The following is a 16,426-nucleotide window of genomic DNA, read 5'->3' on the forward strand; positions in this document are numbered from 1 at the left end:
TTCAAACTGAAGACTCAAAACTTATCTGCAATGAATCCCCACGTTCAAACAAACCCCAAAACCCCACAGTCACGGTATCAAACCCAAGAGTCCAGGAAAAATTCTGTCAAGGCCAGCTGAAGGGTACAACCACAGTCCCCACAGCAACCTCCCCACTCTCCTAAATCTTGCCCTTCTGTCAGCACTGAAAAGTAACACCACTAAAGCCAGAAAAAATAATTTCTAGCTAGATCAGTGGGATGATCTGACTCACCACATACCCATACAATTGCTATTGCCAAACAAAGAGAGAAACTAAGAATCAGCAGTGCACAGTACAAGGGACACCTCTTGAAATTCCAGGCAGTCCTGAAATTGTATCTCAAGACTTGTCTACTCCTTTCCCATAGACTTCTTGAGACCACATTTCCCTTGGTCTCACTATACCTTAACTTCCCAACTGTACAGTGCTTCCCTCCTCATGGAAACACTTTGAGGGAACGTACAGAAGGACTGGACCCCTTTGGACTGACACTGCATAAAGGAGTTCAAACTTTACAACAAATTTAAAAGTACAAACTGATATTTGAAACCAAGAACTTTTGAAGTAGCTGAGAAAATATGGTAAGTCATGTATTGTGCTGTCCTGTGCTACTGTTCTGATGTCAGTGAGGGAACATAAACCAGCGTGAAAAAACAGCAGCAGTTCTACTCCATACAGACACTTCATGTCACTTGGCATGCTTTCTCTCAACAGGATTGGAAAAAATTTATTCATTTGACTCTATATCTAATCTATATTTTCTGCATTTTTAGAGTTTAAAGTAAGCTTTTACTGTATTTCAACTGTGTGTTCACAGATAAACAAATCTGTGCATCTGCACATGCTCAGGTATGGAAAAGAGTCAAAGACTAAAACTTGCCCAACTCACTTACAAATAGGCCCCACTGCATCTGGTAAGCAGATATTATCAGGTAGTCTGTATCTGTGTTATTGACCTGGAGCTATAAGAAAAGCAGGTATCATCTAAAACTATTAGAAGCTATTTCCATGACTTTATGTCTAAAATAATAACATATTTATATAGAGTATTTTCCATCTGATTACCTTCACTGTTTCCCCAGTTTTTCTCCAGTTCTCTTCATGGAAGCAGGTTCATTTTACTGTAATAGGAGTTCACCTATCTAACAGTGCGCTGATGACAACAAAACCTTATGTGTGTACACTAAGCATTTACCAGTGTTTCCTTCCTCAGACAGCAGAGGCAGGGACACAGATAAAGCTATCCAGAAAATAAACCATTTCTAAACACCCTCCAGACTAGGAGCCAAATAAGAGGTCAAAAGATGTATCAAGGCTTATGACTTTACGTGTGAAAAGACAAATGATCTACCAGATGGTCTGCAATATCAAAACTGGGATACTACCTCTACACAATTCCTTTATTTGCCAGGGGTAACAATATTGCAGTGTTTTGTCTCCTCCCTGCCAGACACATTTGCTTTTAGTTTTGCTTCTTGAAGGCAGAGTAGATATTCTAATCAACAGAAAAATAAAAACTGTTGGGGGGGTTAACATAAAAAAAACACAAAATATCTGAAAGTTTAGTTTCCCGTGTAGCCATTGCATTGCTGCGAGCCGGGCTCTACTATGTCATTAAATCCCTCTGTCCTGTTACTGCTGTCGTTATTCAGGCTCAGGGAAAGTATTAGTGAAGCAGGGGCATAATGCAGCGATTTGCATCAGCAGCTGCCAGGCAAAGAGAAGCAAAATTCCTAGAGCCAAAGGGGAAGCAGCAGCACATAGAAGGGCACTGGCCACTACCAGCTCACACAGCTCGGCGGGGGACGGGCAAACCCGAGATCCCCACGCAGGGTGCCTCCCTCTGAGGGGACACCTGGAAAGCATCACATCTTCCCTCGAACCCCGCGCACAAAGCAGTGTCCAGCCGCGATGCGCCCAGCAAGCCGGGCGCAGCTGTCACTGCCCAGAGCCAGGCGGCTCCGCAGGGAAAGGCGGGCAGGGATACGGGCAGGGGATGCGGGCAGCCTCCCGGAGCCCCGCCGGGATGCCCAGGCCGGACGAACCCGCAGCCTTCAGCGGCTCCCGGCCTTGCCTGCCCTGCCCGCGGGCAGCCGGAGGAGGAAGGGCCTCCCTCCTCCCGCAGAGGCCGCCAGAGCCCCGGCACCCACCTCTGCCTCGGGCCGGCTGCCGCAGCTCCGCTCGCCGCCGCCTCTGTGCGCGCCGCGGCCGCGGGACGCTGCGGGGCCGCTGGGGCCGGCCGGCGGTGCCGCCCCGGAGGAGGGGCCGGGAGGAGGCAGCGCGGGGCCCGGGGAAGGCGCGGCGGAGCGGGGGCACAGCGCGGCCCGGCCAGCCCCGCCCGCCCGCCGGGGCCGGAGCTGCCGCAGCCGCCGCGGGCCGGGGCGGGGCCGTGGCGCGCTCGTGTGGGGTGATCCCGCGGCCGAGGTGCTGTGGTGTGGGGTGATGCCGGCGAGTCAGGTTCCTAGCTGGGGGAAACGGAGAGCGGGAAAGGGAATCGCTCGGCTCAGGCAAAGCAGAGGCACGGCCGCGATAGGCGTCGCTTGGGCTGCCAGAGCCTGGCATTCATCGCCATCGGGAACACGTCTGTCAGCGTCAAACGCTTTACCGCTTTAAATAAATGCGATGAAATAAAGCTTTTCCACCTGATAGTGATTTCCTTTTATGTAAACCGTATTGTAACCTCTCTTTGCACTGACCGCCTTACACAGCTAAAAAGGGAAGTGGATGTCCATGTTAAAAACAAACTGATGAAGGAATCTTCCAGGCCTTTTTGAAGTCTTGTTTACAGAACTCAGGAGAGGGTGGTGCTATGTTCATTACAAATAAACAGGAAACGGAGTAACACGGAGGAATAAAAGGTGACAAAGATTACACAGAAAAAAAAAAAAAAGAAGCCAAAAAACAAACATACAAAAAAAACCTGACCAAAAGGTCATTATTGAAGCACTCTGTTAGTTTTAGGCCTGAAAAAGAAAATTTGAGAGGTGGATTTCCAGCATCTCCATGTTGTAGTCCTCAAAATGTCCATGCAGCTGAAGCTTGAGAAGAATAATTAGTAATTAGAGTAATTAAGCCTTCCATTTCTGTTAAATTTTTGGTTACACTCCAAAGCAATCTTAGTAGAATCTTCTCTAGGTTATCACCAGATCATAATCCTTCAAATGGTTTTTCTGTGACACATCTTCCTTCTATAGCTCTCTTAGTTCTCTCTCCACATTGGCCAGTCTTTGTACAGCTAAGACAGAGCTATTGAGTTATAGAACCCAATGCAAACTCACAGACTCCAATCCTAACCTCTTGTTCTCTCCTCCATTCCTGGTTGCACAGCTTCACTAATGAGTACACTTCAGTTTAGAACAGAAAAGTCAGTGAAGACAGTTCCTGCCCAGGCATGACAAGGAAAGGTGTACACTTACTCCCAAAGAGAAAGTAATACACAAATGTAGTTTCATTTCCCAGGCATTTCATATCTAATCTCCTGCCAGTGGGCAGTCAGTGGGCAATGAGAAATGCTGGTAAATAATCCCATGCCTGTTAATAGAAGAAGCTTTATCTGTGTTGACTGTGGATCCTACTAGTGTTCTGCCCACCACATTTGTGCAGAATACAATCCCATATTGTGTTCCCTCTGAGGGAGTGGAAATCTCCAGCCATCACCATCCTTGTTAGGCAGGAGGACTCCTTTAACATATTGGTCCACTATGGTCTTCTACTACTATGCTAAAGTCAAAATATGTTCATAACATACTGAATAAAAAACACCGTCTTTCCGCAGTCTCAACAACACCCACCCTTCCATGCTTCTTTCAGAAATCCAGAAGCTAGGTTCTCATTTTTGGAAGTACTGTATTGTGTTTAGCTACTTATCATGTCCAACCATCTGCTGCTTGATATAATAGCCCACAGAATAATGCTCTACATTTAAAATGATTCCATGTGCAAGGTCATGTTTTCTCTTCCTACAGAGCAGAGTAAATACTGCCACAAAACACACAAGATGTGGGAAGTGCCAAATGCTTGCACAGCAACAGTGAGCTTCCTTTAACAACAGGGCACCATCATTCTGTGCTTTTTCACTCTATTCTTATTCATAGTGCGACCAGTGTACAGAGTGGTATTCCTCAGATTGCTTCCCTGGAACAACCTCTGCCAACTCATTCTGAAATCCTCACTTCAGCTCATAACTGTTCCCAATTATTTCTATCTAGAGGACCAAGCACTGGTACATAACCAGTACTTTGATATTGTCCAGGCCTTAGCGTGGTCATGGCTCTGGATTCAACTCAGCCCAGTGCAGAGTTTGGAGGATAGTATTGGTCAGGGATGGTTCCTAAAAAATAATCTGGAGTTACCCACAGACTAGCTGGCAGAGGGAGTATAGCCCTAGAAAAGGCAAAGTCCCTGATAGTGTCATTTCCAAAACACACTCAGGAATGATGAAGTTCTGAAGTATTAGTGTTTGCTTCCTGAAAGGTTTCACCTTTGACAGGTTTCTTTCTGGAGGCATTGTGTTGGTCAACAGATGTTTGTTTATCAAGGTTTGATCTAAAACTGTCCACAAAATTTTGGAGGACCTGCTCGTGGACATTTTTCTTGCCATTCCTTTGATGGTCAATGTACATCAATTCATTATCACCTAACTCTGATTCTTGTTTCAAAGACCTTATAACTTACATATTCACTCTGTGTTTGTATAGTTCTGGCACAGTGGAGTTCTAGCCTATTATCTGGGCTCATAGTTACGATGAAAAGACACTTATGAAGAAAGTTGAGTTGTGTAGTCTTCTAAATTAATAAAACTGGGTTTAAAAAGAGTTGACAAGCACAGAAGAATTTAATAAAATCCAAGAACAGATTCCTATAAAAAATTATGCAAGTCCATGCAAGGGGGAAAAAAGCCTTCAATTCTATCTTAGGACGCTAGATTTTACTAGCAAAGATGGTGCCAGTGAGCAAAATAACCATTCAAACCATTGTGCATTAGCAGTAATGTCTGGCTTTTCCCCCAATAAAACTAGGGTTGATGTTCAGGCACACAGGACCTGGGTTATGAATGACTGCAACTGTTAATGAATGCCCAATGTGCATGTAAAAATTATTCAGTAAATAGAAAATATAAGCTTTTAGCTTTTAATTTATAATTAACTCATAAGCAAAGATGGCTCTGGAGTCGCGCTGACTTTCTTTATATAAGTAATAAACTCAGAGTAGCTCACATAGTGTAAATTAAGAGTTGATCTAGTTTTATTCCAGTGTAAACATCAAAAAGCAGCTTGACTGGCTTTGTAATTACCTGATTAAACATCTCACCATCCTAACAAAGGAGTTTCTCTCCTAACACAAGTAGATATTATTATACAGTACCTACAGCTGCCTCTGGTAAGCTACTGAATTTTTCCCCCCCTTTCTTTTTCTCTTCCTTTTTCCTTCAAGTTCAGTTATCTACTACTTCAATTCATCCTTCATTTGAAGGCAAAGTAGTGCAGGCTGTTGCAGCTTGTAAATACTGGCATTTAATCTGCCTCTAAGTGCTTGATTGGATACCAATTTTTAAAAGTATATCTAGATGTTACTTAGTTGCAGAGATTTCTAAAACACTCCCTCCCTCCCCCCTTTGACTTTGACGTGCTGCCAGATTTGATTGTTCTGCTGCTTTTGCTTTGTATCTGTCCCCCTGAGGTCCTTGCAGTTTGACAGCTTTAACTTTGGGATTTTGGTTTCTGTATCATCACAGTTCCTGAGTATTGTAATAATTTGCTGACAGTTGCACACGAATACACTTCTGATATAATTTCTTACCCTTCTTCTTTGACCTCTTTGTTATGAGGTGAGATGATGACATCATCCTCAGGAGGACTGTGATGTCATCCGAAGTAGAATAATGTTTCAGTCATTATCAGGCATGGCAGTGACCAGTGAAAAGCAAAACTGAGAGGATTATTTTGTCAAATGATCAAATGTGGGATTGCAATTGCCCAGGAACTGTTGCAGCTGGAATTAGAGGCAGGGCAGGAAGCATTGATCATGTACCAAAATGCTCATCTGTAATGATAACATCTCTCGTGCCATCAGTGTGTGCATTGCATAACCAAACTTGATTTTGAACCAAGTACTTTTGGACTTGGTTTTGTGACAGATACACCCTTTCCTCCCCCTCACTGAAAAAAAAGGGGGCTCTCTAGAAAATGAACCACTGACAAGTCTTTTTTTGCTTCTCAGAATATAACAAGTCTTGATGGTGAAGGCTCTCAGAAAAGCCTATCTTTTTCCTCTAGATCCATATCCAACCATGCAAACCCATGAGAACCTCAATGCTTCCTTTATATCCTAGCAGCTCTTTCCCCAGTCAAAAGTAATTTCTCTGCTACAAAATACTTGGCTACTGAGAAACAGAAAGTTCTGTTGACTCCTATGATCCAAAATCATCAAAGCAGAAGAGTGTAGGAGTATTTAAATTAGGAACAAGAGAGGCTAAATATATCAACCCTGCTGGAGCTACACTTGTACCAGTCCAATCTCATCAGAAAGCAATTTAGCTCCAAATCTGTAAACAGCCACAGTTGAGCTCTCTAAATATAATCTTAAAAAGCTTAGAAAAGCTTGAGCCCTGATAAAGCAAAGCAATTGCAATGTGAGGTTAAAGACATAATGGTGAAATCATCAACATGTTCTTTCTTCAGCCAAGACCACAATTCCTGCATATGCTTGTTCAAACACAGACCTGTATCCTGCTCAGGTAAAATACATAACTGCTGTCTAAGTGCACATGCATACAAGAAATGAGAGATCATAACAAAGCTCGTCCATCCTCTCATGGACAAAATTCTTTCCAGCCCAAAATCTAGCTTTTCATCAGTCCAATATATCTGTGCATGATCAGCAAAGCTTCTGCTCAGAATACTGTTTTCAAAGCACAGCAAACCAAAATCGTTGGTATTATTTGTTCAGAACAAAATAGTACAAAACATGCTTTGAGTACTTCAAACAAAGCTGGTCTGTTTCCCAGGGTGTAATCTTTTCTTCACAGTACCTGCAATGCTTAGAAACTAAAATGGCAATCTTAATCCCAAAGAGGAGAAAGATATTTGGAAATCAACTCCTTCTGTTGAGAAGTTTGTTGCTTTTCTCTCAGCTTCATGTCTGAAATTTCCAGACCAGAGTGCCTACCAATATCAAATTATCCTTGCAAATAGGTTCTGAAAGCTATCACTTGGGGATTGCAAAACTGGACATCTTTATTAGTACACTGTGTTGTTTCCACCTTACTGGGAAACTGTAGGTAGCAAAGATGTAACAGCTGCACTTATGATAATAAGAGGATTAATAGATATTGTGTATAAAGCTTTTTCTTCTGGCGGCCTAAGAATTAAGTGCTAATAAAGGTCAGCTTGAAGCTCGTTCTGTAAATCCACGGAGAAAGTGAAGTATCTAAAATGTGTTTTATAATACAAGTAGCCATATTAGCCATTTCTGTGTGAGAGAAAAATTCTTCACTTCTGTGCAGACCAGGGTAGAGGGGGGGCTGTGCTGTCTGTGGCTCCTGGTGAATGCAGGGGCTCTCTGTCCCTGCCTTGGCCTTACAAGAAGCAGGTTTGCTTGGCTTTGAAGTGAGATAATTCTGTACTCTCCCGGGTACTGTAATTAGTTCTGGCTGTCATAAAAACTGGATGAAAAGGGTTTTACTCTCTCCTCAAGAAAGAGGCAGAAGGAGGATTTTGAGCAGCCTGTCAGGAGGAGAGGAAGACTATTGCTGTTGTCTCCCTCACCAGTGAACTGATGGGGAAGGCTTCTGCAGGTACTGCCCAAAAGTTCACATCTTCATCCCTTCATCCAAAGTAAAGAAAGGTTTATTACTTCTGCTGTAAAAAAAGTGAGAAAATGCAACCCCGTGCTACTTAGTGTTTTCCTCTCTCACTAATGCTCAATTTTCTTGAACATTTGAAGTGACAATATAACCAGGTTAGAGCAGTTTTTTTGGGTTTTTTAAAACAACTTGTGTAACATTTAAAAAGGTACTTTTCCCAGTTCAGTCTCTGCAGCAGGTGTGAGTCCTGTGCCCCACCTGAAGGGCTCCTGCTTTCCCATCTCACGGCTTTCTGTAACAGTGAGGTATGAGGGAGCTCTGGCCCTAAGATCTTTCCACACTGTCCCCTCATTCCTTCTTCTGTGCCAAACTTGAAGACACCTTAATCTGGCAGCACAGATTTTCAGAGCACAGATTTCAGATCTCTCTGATCTTTAACCTCAAGGCTCTGAATTGGGTGAATCGGGGGGAGATTGGGAAAATCTGTTTTAGAAATGTTTTCCTTTAAATTCCATTATTGAGGACTTTAGTGGTTACAGTTTGAGCCACTGTGCTTGTTTTGAATTAAAAGTATCCATCCATTGAATTCTTTTGATAAATTTTTATCAGGCAAAATTTGAGCTAAATGGAACAATTGCAATGTTTAAAAGATTATTTGCTTAAGCAAATAATCTTTTCAGTCTTGGTTGCTGTAAAGCTGGCAATCTTATTGTTGTCATCTCTTTTGTTCTTAAAAATATATTATATATAAATTTAATAACCACAATAATTTATCACAATAATATATAAATGTAATAATCACACTTAATTAATAAAATTGTGTGAAAATCCAAGGAACAAGCTGAGGCACAGAATTAAATCCTGCACATCACAAGACAATAAATTCTCTTTAATTATTTGCATCAAGCCTAGGTAATTAATCAGTAAATATTGTATTCTTTATTTTATCTGAGCACATCATTCTCCTGATTTAGGCTGAAAACTTGTATAAAACTCCATCTGGAACCTGTAAGTCAGTTATGTTAAAGCAGGAACTTCATAATTTATTTCTGGTCTTTAGCTTGCAAAATCATCCAAATGGTACTTTATGTCAGTTTCATGTTCAAATTTCTATGAGCGGTAGAAGTGTCCCAGGTAATTCAGTAAATCCTTCCCTCAAAATACTCACAGTGTCCAAATGAGTGTAGTCTTTCCAGAAGTGTTATAGCACTAAAATTCCTGAACAGAGTAGTGAATGTTATTTTAGAACGATAATTAAACAGCACTTCATCTCCATCAGTCTAAAAATAATTACTTGGAAAATTAAATTTAGATTTGCTGTGACAAAGGGTATATTAACCAATGGAGGAACTGTAGTCTGTGGTTTGAAAGAAAGTTTTTTCTCTGATTTCTGCCAGTATGTTGAAAGCTGAGCAAAAATTAAAATTTTACTCTAATGAAAACTTCAGTATAAAAGAGTCTTGAAGTCTAAAATGCACAACAGTTTTTGCAAGTGAAACACACTTGTCTTAAAGGGGTGTTTATTATGTCTGTGTAATCTGGTCACAAAGGATGATGTGTTTTGAATGGCTCTCAAGAGACAACGATCCATCAGAAGGAAATGTAATTCACTGTTGAACTGAGAAAGTTGAACCAATTTTAATTATTCCAGTATAAAGATACTATAAATGAATGTATTATCAAGCCTGCCTGCTCCACATGTAGCTCTTTAGATCCTGCCCTTACATAAATGGGTCAATTATATCTCCATGTATTCCTCCTCACTGTTTGAATAAAGCTTACCAGCTCTTGTGCGTACATGCAAGAATTATTAAAAAACATTATGTTTCAGAGTTGTTTTGAGAAAATAGGTGCATTCAAGAATTAACACACTGTGAAAATAATTTAGCCTTGTTCCATAAAGACAGCAGAAGTGTGTGTTAAAACAAGGACTTTGTGTAATTCTATGGAAATAATATACTTTGGTGAAATTAGGGAAATCCATTTCATCAGGTACAGCACGTCCTGGAACAGAAAACCTTTGTCCTGGTGGCCTGTATGCTTTCCATATTCCATTATGCAAATGTGAGAATTCATCAGGTACTTTGCCTCATTCCTGCTACCCTCATTTCATATCTACTTCAGACAAATCTACATACCATGAACAGTCTCTCAAAGCCAGCAGCTTCTGCCCACAAAAACAACATCAGCTTGTTTTATTTCTCACACATCAGCCACATTGTGTTGGTCGTATCATGCACAAAGAGAATTCCCATCCCAGTGAGTTTAGAGTCTGAAAGTATCAGTACTGGTGCTCAGTTCAGACAGAGCAATATAATCCCCTTCAAGCCAGTGAACTCTGTATTACACAAGCAAAGGGTTTGCTCATTGTTCCAAACAGGTGAAGATTTTTTTTTTTTTAAAAGCAAGACTAGGAACAGGAAAGCAGTGGCTTTTATCAAGCTCTGCCATAGTACAAGAAGAGACAAAGGACTGGTCAGAAAACAAAGAAAATAATCCTATTTAATAGAATAAAAAACAAAGTCATACCCACAGGTAGGTCAGAGTCATGTCAAGGTACATGTCTGCTTCTGATGTGAACTCTTCAGAGACCGTTTTCCCCATTCCAACCCCCACACTGCAGTTGGGCACTAACAAAAAGCCTCGCTGTGCAGTCATCCCAATGATATCAGATGTCACTCCCCTGCAGCCCTAGATGACAGCCCAGTTCATTCACCCTGCATGTTTTTCATGTTGCTTGCGTGGGATCATGCTTATTGCTTATCTACCTTGTCCAGGTCAGTTGTTATTTGTTCTGTGTAATTCTGCTTCCTGTGACAAATTCAGCCTGATATGTTTTTCTCACTTTTTGTTTCATACTGCTGACTTCTCTCTGCAGATATTGGCACAGCTTAGTGCAGACACCTCTTCTATTTGCACAATCTCTAAGATTTTTTTTATCATTAGTGGTTAGAATTACAAAATTCTTCCTCCTCCTCTTTTCAATGTATTTATGTACTAGCTTATGAGAAATATAGGACAAAAACCATAGTACTGATAGATTTTTAAAAATTAAAAATTTTGCCCAAATAACCCATAACCTGATGCTTCTTAAAGTATAATCTTACTGCAGGTATGTATTATCCTCCATTCTTTCGAAGTTGCATCACAAGTTTGCATGGCATGTTTTGATTACCCAGCAGATGTTCTTGTAAATTTCAGAATCTCACCTGAATGCAGATCTGAATGTTCCCAAAGTTTGGAATGAAAAGATCACATCTGCAGTATCGCTTCACATGTGTTTAATTTTCACATTTTATGCTGTCCTTTGCTAACTGGAGTTCCTTCTCTGTTTATTTTACTGGCATTTTGAACTCCCAAATACCTTTCTGTCTGCAAAGCACAGCTACTGAATTGCATGTCCAAACCCAATTACTGCCAACAGCAATCCCTAATTTCAGACTGCCTGTTTGGCTTCTCTAGCTGTCCAGTTTACGTGACATTGCTAATATCAAGCTCAGCATGAAGGTTAGATCCTCAGTTTGTTGAAGCTGACATACCTTCCTACATGTGCCAGACCCCACTGAGAGGCTGCCCAGCTCTGCCAACCAGCTCCCACACCAACAAGCTACAAGCAAGTCTCCACAGGCTCCTGGATCAGGAAGATTCCTCTGGAAAGCATGGAGAATCTCCTACACTGCACTGTGTAGGTTGTCTGGAAGCCCCAGGTGGGATTTACATGACCTAGCAGTGTAGCTATGCTAACATCACACTCCACCCAGGCTAATACCTCAGTGAAGCCTACGCAGAGCTGGACAGTGGCTCCAATAGCTCACTAGGCGGATGTGATTGCACAGCTCTGCTTGGTGCTGGGTAGAAATGCTGTGGACTTACCTGTGATTTCATCAAGTCAGCCTCTAAATACTCTGCCCCACCATCACTTGTGAGAGTAGGTCACTCTGAGGAATAGAGTCCTGAGTCACTTAGACAAGCATCAGGTTGTTCCCTGGGTCTGCCTCTTTTGCCTCCTCAGCCAATCATTCAGCAGTGGCAGTCCTATAACTGGGATGGGAAGTGCTGTTCAACATCCCCCCTCCATTCCTTCTCCTGAGTGGTTCTTCAGTCAATCCATGGCTGTGTCCCAAGACCACCACCTCACAGATGTGCTCTCTGCCTTCCAGGAAATTAGCAGCAGGGATGTCTGGGCATGTTTTCCCTGGCTTGGGACATGTCTTGCATCTCACATTTGCCACAGGTTTGATCACTCTGCACTTATTGTCCAGGTCAAGTGCCGAATTTCCAAATTGTTATGTTTTTTCCATCCTTATCCTGCTAGTACTGCCCACATATGAGGGCCATCAGTTTCACAGAGCTACCCAGCCTTTCACAGGAATAATATCATCACATCATAGTGGTGTGACACTTGGACACTCTGCACTGGGTACCAGGAAGTGGGCAAGAATTAACCACTCCTCATCCTGCTTTACCAAAGACCACTGGGCTTCAAGCTGGGCATGCTCTAAGGCACGGGAGTTAGAAAGCAAATGAACAATTAAATTCCTACATTTAGATTGCGTGTCCAGACATTTCGAATCCAACCAGGATCTTTCATCAATGGAATCTGAAACAAAACAAAATGAAAAATAATGTTAGTATATACAAAAGTTAATATATACAGGCCTCAGTCATGGTCCTTGAAACCCAGCTTCAATGAATATCTCTCCTAAGATTCCTTTGTAAGCCACATGGCCTTTGTGTCATCCTCACTTTTTATCTCAACTGAGAAATTTTCTCAAATTTTTTTTCCACCATCTCAGTTTTCAGGGGTTTTGCAGAAGGATTTAGTCCTCTGCTAGTGGGATCTGTATCATCAGCTGGAGAGAAGCTGAAAGCTGGCAAATTCTGCGAGCTCTGAAGAAGCACAGACCATAACAGTGTCTGTTTATTCTTTTGCAGGATGGGGATGCCAAAGATCTTTTCATATGGCATCATCCCTAGATGTGTTCATGGTACAGGAAGACCTCTAGTACCCAGTAGGACAGGAAAAGCAGTTCTGTAGAACAAGAGGAGCACACTTCAGCCCCTTTGAAGCAGCCTGGTGCTCAGGGTCTGCATAGCAGAGGCATGAGTATATTCCATGAGTAATTCCTCTGCAGACAGGCAGCACAGGGGCCTCAGCAGTGTGACTGCTGTGACTTTCAGAGACAGAGCCCACAGCTGAGGTGACACTTGCTGTGACAACCTCTTTATGAATGCACAGAAGTAGGAGGGAATGGTGATTTCATTTTTAAAGAAGCCACAGTTGCAAGACACATTGACATTAATTAATACCCACTAAGTAGGGTAAGCTTTCAGTGTTGCTGGAGATGAAGGAACGCATATAAATAAAAGGAAAAGTTATTCAGGAGAAATTCTGAAGTGCATTTTATAATACTTCTTATTCCATAGTGAAATTTTGTACTGTAAGGACTAACACTACAGTATCAATAAATACAGTGATGATGATGATGATGATGATGATGATGATGATGATGATGATGATGATGATGATGATGATATGAACAAATAATTTGAAAGATTTCTTTTTCTTGCCTAGAAAAATTATGGCCAGATTTGTTGGTGGTGTATTCTCAAAACACCCATATTCCTTCAAATTCAAATCTCAACATTTTTCAAACAACAATGCTTATCAGGAAAAAAGGAAAAACATTCTGCTCTCTATAATTCACAAGTTATATGACACTCAGAATACTCTGTGGAATTCTACTGAGCAAATAGAAAAGGTATAAAATGATACTTTTTCTGAATTTTCTTCCATTTGAATAAAGACTATGAAACCATTACAAATAGGGAGCAATCAGAAATAGCAAAACAAGCACTACAGAAAGAAATTCACCTAGTTCTGGTACGTCCAGTTCTTAAGGGTGCCATTACTGTTAATTACACTGGTAATTACACTCACACACTCTGGTACATGTGTAATTAGGATATAATTTCATATGGGGGATGTGACAAGTAAGTTTGAGGTGGCACAATCAGAGGAAGACAGAGGTCTGGCACACAGGCCTTCTCTGTTCATGACAATGTCTTGCGCTTGGAACATTCCACTAAGGATTGCACCACAGTATTCAAACAAGTTTGAATTTACTCAAACAAGTTTGAGTTTACCAAGTCTCTCAACAACCTTATGGACCAGAAGATATTGTAAATTCCATTTATCAAATTAAGAAATTGAAATACACACTGATTAAATTACTTACTTGGCATTACAAAGGACTTCTAGCATCTCAATTAGGAACAGACCTCTTTCCACATGGTCCATTATTTTAACAAGTGGTCTATCTTTTCTATTCTCAGAAGCAGAATAAAAATACTGGCACTGTTGCCCCGGTAATTAAATGATCAGAAATACTCTTCCAGGCTAAATTAATAATTAAAATACAGATGCATGCTGTATGCAAATGCTGTATTCAATATAATTGCATTTTCCTGCTGCATGTGCCTGTTTTTGTTTAAGAGCTATCATAGAGTGGTTTGGGTTGGAAATAACCTAAAAGACCATCTGGTTCCAACCCCCCTGCCATGGGCAGGGACACCTTTAATGAGACTAAAGTGCTCAAAGACCCATCCTGCCTGGCCTTCAACACTTCCAGGCATGAAGCACCCACAACTTCTCTGGCCAACCTGTTCCAGTGCCTCACCATTCCCACAGTAAAGAATTTCTTCCTAGTATCTAATCTAAGCCTACCTTCTTTCAACTGAAACTGAAACTGCTTTTCAACTGAAAGATGTTCACTCTTGTCCTACAAGCCCTCATAAAAAGTCCCTCTCCAGCTCTCTTGTTGTCCCTTCTGGTACTGGAAGGTGCCATAAGCTCTCCCCAGAGCCTTCTCTTCTCCGAGCTGAACAACCCCAACTCTCCCAGCCTGTCTGCAGAGTATGGGTCCTTCAGCCTTCTTATCACCTTTGTGGCTTCCTCTGCACTTGCTCTAGAGTTCCACATCTTTCCTGTGCTGAAGGCCCCAGAGTTAGGTACACCAGCCCCCATGAGGTCTCATGAGAACAGAGCAGAGGGGCAGAATCCCCTCCCTCACCTGCTGCCCACACTGCTTTGGATGCAGCCCAGGACACAGTTGGCTTTCATGGCTGCAAACACACATTCTTTCTTTCTTTTTCTTTCTTTCTTAAAGGCAATCAAAATTCCACGATGCAAAAAATAAATCTCAGAAACATCTGAGATAATAGGAACTGCCACAGGCAAACAGTACATTTCATTAGCAGAAAAGTCAACAGTGTGTTGCAACAGAGCTGGTAATTTTACAAGAGTGCTGCTGCCTGTGCATTCAGTTCCTCTGAAAAACAATGATCAGAGACAGTCCTGTAAAACATTCTTTGTGTACTGTGCAACAACCACGCGACTCTCCAGGATCTCTGCCAACATTTTGAAAGTACAGTTAATATTACAGTTAAGTATTTGATGTTTTTACTTGTCTAATCTCTTGTTCCTGCTCACATCTGAAAAACAACCCTAAGGAACTTTCATTCAGACCCGCAATTAATGGAAAAATTCAGAATTTAATGAATTATATTTTGTCCATTCTTTTAAATGACTGTTGTAAATCGACTGCCTTTCCTATTTAGTAGTCTTGGAAAGGCAAACTGATATGAGCAACAACGATTTCAAAGCAGACACAATGCATTAAATCTTTCCTTTAGTTGTACCAGCCTCAGAAGGCACCCTGCTGACCTTAGAGAACAAGCTAATGTGGGGAAAGGATGACCTTGCACTTAAGCTAGTGAAATAGGACACAAGTGCTATTCCTGTGCAAGACAATCAGAGTCAAGGCACAGGTGGAGGCACTGGGACACTCTGGCCTGTGCCCTGATGCTGGAAAAACAGCACTTGGCACAGGTGCTGCCACAGCCAGCTGGCAGCTCCCAGCTTGGGAACGAGCACAGAGCATTTCCAACAGGCCTCTCAAGGAGGCCAACTGGTCTTTAGCGTTGATGGAGCTTAATAACAATAATAGCAGGAGCTGACTGGATCACACCAGGTAGCATCAAAGCCAGAGAATGGGCACTGTCACTGTTTAGTTTACTATCACCAGTGTAGCCAAGAGATCCACATCTCCTGAGAAGCTACCTGAGATTTTTTGCTTCTGGGAGTGTGGACATTATTGAACAGCTCTCCTGATGTCTAAAATAAATAATATGCTCCTAAACTGTCAGGGGAAATTCAGTAATATTTATAAGAAAACTTTAATTTGTGGTGCAAAGCAAAATTTGCCCTTTGACCTCTAAAGAGAGTCTTTATGACCCTATATTGCCCAGTCTGTTAGCACTAAGCCAAACTGTACTTTTCCCAACTAATTATGGAATGTTTAAGAATGAAGATATTTCTTTTAGCTGATAGAAGATGAAGTAAAACAGAAGACTCAGAGATAACAGATATGGCCTGATATTTGCAGAACAGATTAGTCTATATTTCATACTCTCACTTAGAGAGAAAATATATATCTTATATAAAAATATTGCAAGCAAAAGATAGCACTAGTAACTGCAATCCATGCCCCCTTGGGAGAGATGTGGAAATGCAGTGAGCATGAAAAGAAACAGGAAAT

The 16,426-nt window shown here is 41.6% G+C and overlaps 1 protein-coding gene across 3 annotated transcripts in view; it reads right to left on the bottom strand.

Moving 5' to 3' along the window:
• The window catches only part of LPIN1 (lipin 1), a 49,061-nt gene extending 46,844 nt beyond the window's left edge, over nucleotides 1-2,217 (bottom strand). For all 3 annotated transcript variants that reach the window (XM_058020860.1, XM_058020859.1, XM_058020862.1), the window contains exon 1: nucleotides 2,173-2,217. The gene's annotated coding sequence lies outside the window, so the exon portion shown is untranslated. The remainder of the gene's footprint in view (nucleotides 1-2,172) is intronic.
• Nucleotides 2,218-16,426: the final 14,209 nt, after the last annotated feature.

Source organism: Melospiza georgiana, chromosome 3 (genome assembly GCF_028018845.1).
Source record: "Melospiza georgiana isolate bMelGeo1 chromosome 3, bMelGeo1.pri, whole genome shotgun sequence".
In the NCBI taxonomy this organism is placed as follows: Eukaryota; Metazoa; Chordata; class Aves; order Passeriformes; family Passerellidae; genus Melospiza; species Melospiza georgiana.